This window comes from Oryzias melastigma, unplaced genomic scaffold (assembly GCF_002922805.2).
Source record: "Oryzias melastigma strain HK-1 unplaced genomic scaffold, ASM292280v2 sc00260, whole genome shotgun sequence".
Lineage (NCBI taxonomy): Eukaryota > Metazoa > Chordata > Actinopteri > Beloniformes > Adrianichthyidae > Oryzias > Oryzias melastigma.
Genome location: NW_023416894.1, coordinates 190,796 through 195,332, shown reverse-complemented (window position 1 = coordinate 195,332; position 4,537 = coordinate 190,796).

Here is a 4,537-nt window from a genome sequence, read left to right as displayed (position 1 = left end):
AAAGTTTGTTTTTATTTAAGACAGTTGTGTTTAACTGTGATGCCAACTTATGTGGCACAATATTTATGTTTTATAATGCTCTTATGATCCTGTTGAGTAACTTCACTGACCAGCTTACACTTTATAGTGGCACATATTCTAGTGAGACAACAGATTTTGGTTTTCAGTCTTTTTTTTGTCTCTTTACTGTCTGTATTTGGTTTATGTTCAATGGCACTTTGAATTGGCAATTAAAAATGCTTTTGAATTGCTGTCAGATTGGTTATTGTGTAATCTTGAACGTGAATCACTGTTGCTAACTAGTGTTTTAGTACATATCGCTACATAGGGAAGATTATTACATTAGGGAAGAAGAATATTGTTTATTGTAAGAGTTTATTGTATGACCTGAGTGTTAAATGCCATCAGTGTAATTCTGCATTAGGTGAATAATCAACTCCCTTTAGAATAAAAATGAGATAACATAGGGTGTAAATAAACGCTGATAAGAGTTCATTTCTACACTTTGAGTGTAGATGTAGTCAACATCAAGAGTGTTATGGTTCATATGAACACAGTCAAATAATATCTGCAAAAGTGTTTTTAATAAACTCTCACGGTGTTTGAATTTTACACTATTTTGGTGTTATTTAATTAACTCGAGTGGACAGTGTTGTTTTGACACTGGGAATTTGGACCCAAATAATCACCGAATTCGGTGTAAAATGTACTCCTATGGAATAAAATGTACACTGCCCGATTTGCTGTGCGGGATAGGCTCCGGCAACCCCGCGACCCCGACAGGGACAAAGCGGTTAAGAAGATGGATGGATGGATGCCCCGAAGTATTTTCAGAAGTATAAGACGTCTTTAAATCTCCAGAATGAGACGATCAGTAGATGAACGTAAACGGGTTTCGTGCAAACAAAACTGCATTTCTACACACTCTCTGTGCACAACGTAAAACTCTGAGACTGTTTGTCAGTCACAAATGTTTACCCTGATATCTTAACAGCATACGTACATTATTAAAAGACATGTTACGTCTGAAATAGCATTTACGAAATGCTAGCATAGTCTTTAGCGCTTTTATTTACATATTCCAATAAAATAAATCTTTTTTACTCACCTTTTGCTCCTTTATGAACACAGTAGCCTCATCTGGTTAGCTTAAAGCGCGGAAAAAGAAACTTGAAGAGGACATTTTTGTTCGTTTCTCTCTGGTTTGCAGGACTAACGAAACTCCAGTTTATTCTGAAGAAACGCAGCCTCACGCTGCTGAAATGTGTATGTAATCAACGTGAATTAGCTGCGAAAAAAAACAAAAAACTTTTTTTCGTACGAGCTCTCCACCAATATGTAATGCTTATAACGTAAAATATTGAATAACTTTGAGGATAAAAAACTGTGGGGAAATTTTCAGGTTTTGTTGTTAAATGATCCAAAACAGCAGTGATTTTTATCCTTTTATGTTGTTTTAATGCTGAACCAGAACATTGACAAAAAAAAGTTTAAAATGACAAACAAAATGTCTTTCCATCTGAATCTTTGTGTTTTTTAATCAGTTTTTTTCATTCTGATCTCCTGTTCTAAATAAAGGTATAAATGATGATTAAATACAAATAATATAAATTTTCATCCATCCAGTAAATAGACATACACATGGCAATAAACATATTAAAAAGTAAGAATCGTGATTCGATTCGTGAATCGCTGAGCTTGATTCGTGAATCGAATCGGATCGCCACCTAAGCAATGATCCAAAGCCCTACTGACTTTCCTGTTTTGAACCAAAGCTTGTAAACAAGAACCATGTGACTAAAGATCTCTTCAGTCATTGGCCAGGAATTACGAGTGTGGGGCAAAGCAACCTGAGGCAGAAATATGGAAGTCCTGCGCTATCCATGTCAGGATATTTCACTTAAGTCTTATTTCCACTGAGCGGTCCAGACCAGACCGGTCCCCTCCGGGTTTAAAATGGTCCTGGCATTTCAAGTGAGCGTTTCCATTGAGCGTTGGACCACCAAAGCCCATACAGGGTGTAAACCGATGACGTAGCTGTGCGTCAAAACAGTGAAAGAGAAGCTGCATCAGCTGACTCAGAAACAGACAGAAACTGAAAAAGATAACCACGGAGGATCATTATAATCCAGAGGTGCACTGAAGAACAGTCTTTTGTTCTGAATTAAAAAAGAAAAAAAATATCTCCATGTCGATCAACACTCCAGTATTCTCCAATAAATGTTTAATAAAGCAGGTCAGAAGTGTTTTGATGAGTTTGGATCGATACCGGACATTCAGCCACGGGGTCGGGTGAGACAGAGACTGTATGTAAATTATTTATTATTCTTTGTAAGAAGATCGCTGGTGTTGTGAAATGAGTGCGCGTGTTTCAAACTGGGCATTGTAGCTCCTCGGTGCAGTGAGGAAAGAGTGTGTGCGCGCATGCAGGAGGGAAGCAGCGCGCGGAGTGAGGAGAGAAAAAAAGGCAGCGCATTAGCGTGCTGACAGTTGTCAATTGGCAGTGCAAGTAAGTAAAAGTAAAAATAAAAAGTTCCTCTAAGAACTGAGACTGATTCTTTGGCTTCACGCTCTGGAGAATCTGAAGCTCAGAACACAGAGGAGATCCCCGGAGGAAGAGCAGCTCTTTGGCCCGGTGTTGAACTTTGTTTCCCGACCATGATCGGTCAAAAATCCAGCCGAGAAGAAGTCAGAATTTTTGGTTTGGATCTTGAGTCAGGAAAAGCGCTGGTCGGACGCTTTCTGTTGTAAAACCTTTTTCACCAATCAATGGGTTACATTGTGTGACGACAGAAGCTCTGCCCTTGCGGGGTCCATTCCGTTTTCCAATGGACCTACGACCAACGCAGGTCTGAAAATGGTACCAGTCAGACCTGCTTACCAGCTCCATTTTGTAATGGAAATGCTAAAAAGCCCAGTCCAGCCTGATCCAGTCCGGTCTGGACCAATTGGTGGAAATTAGGCATTTTTTAAGCTTTATATTTTACCGATCAATTTTGAACATCATATGAAGGTCAGATACAACATGTTTCACTGCTACTTTAGTATGACAGAGGCATGCTGCTATGAAGGTACGCTGATAAGTTTATATGGCATACAGATTGTCAGAAAAACAGTGAGAATCAATGTGCTTCAACTGAATAGTTTTTTTAATGGGCCTGCTTTCATCTGACCACATTTCAATGAGTTGTTCTGTCCTTGTTGTGTAGTTGTGGCATTGTTTTTAAGAGAACTCTGTTAAGGAACTACCACGTAACTTTTCAGATGAAGTCACAGCAGAGCCAGGCCCGTGCCATGCAACAAGACGCAGAAAAGTAAGTAAGAAGTGTTTTCAGTGGTGTTAAAATCAACGTTCTAACAAGTAAACAATTGGACCCTTTTTTAATGTTTGATAAACGACAATCTTTGCTTTACATTTGTCCATGGCTCAGTGGTTGCTTCACTACTCTATTTACATCACGTGACAACTGGCTAAGGTGGCCGTTTTGATCTAGATCAGGGGACTCAAACCGCAGATGGCAGCCCGCGTCTTCATATGAAAGATTACTGTTGGTGCGGACCGCAAGATTGATGTGAATGACAGTTGTTTTGTGCAGAGCTGAATGAACCAATCACGGCGAGGTATATGACTCTGGAGGCGGGACATCTGCGGGCTGTCCAGTACCTCCTCCCTCATTCATTCATTCCTCCAGTTAGCTGGGCGGAGGAGGAACCATGAAGCACCGAACGCAATTCGCGTGACAAATTCGCGTGCCCCGCGTGGCTTCTCTCTCACTCTAGAGGAGCCATGGTTAATACAGACATTTGAAACTGAATAAAAATAATTAGTTTTCTCTAGTCAGTCAATATGTGGTTTCTTCAGTTGTCTGTATCTGCTGTATGTCATTATTATTATTTTATTTATTTATTACCAATTTATTTGTTTTTTACGGAAGAGGATTAGGGCCACTGGAAAAAAAAAAAAAGCCCATGAAAAATTCTGACTTTAATCTCAGAATTCTGAGATTAAAGTCAGAATTCTGAGAAAAAAGTCAGAATTTCGAGAAATAAGTCAGAACTACGGAGGCCCGTGAGCACCATTCTGCAGCTAGCTCTAGCAGCACACCGGAGTCCTGCAAACCGGAGAGAAACTAACAAAATTGTCCTCTTTACATTTCTTTTACCGTGCTTTAAGCTAACCAGATGAGGCTACTGTGTTCATAAAGGAGCAAAAGGTGAGTAAAAAAGATTTTTATTTTATTGGAATTTGTAAATAAAAGCGCTAAAGACTATGCTAGCATTTCGTAAATGCTATTGAGATGTAACATGTCTTTTAATAATGTGCGTATGCTGTTAAGATATCAGGGTAAACATTTGTGACTGACAAACAGTCTCAGAGTTTTACGTTGTGCACAGGGAGTGTGTAGAAATGCAGTTTTGTTCGCACGAAACCCGTTTACGTTCATCTACCGATTGTCTCATTCTGGAGATTTAAAGACGTCTTATACTTCTGAAAATACTTCGGGGCATGTTATCCAAAAGATTGTCGTGTTATTTT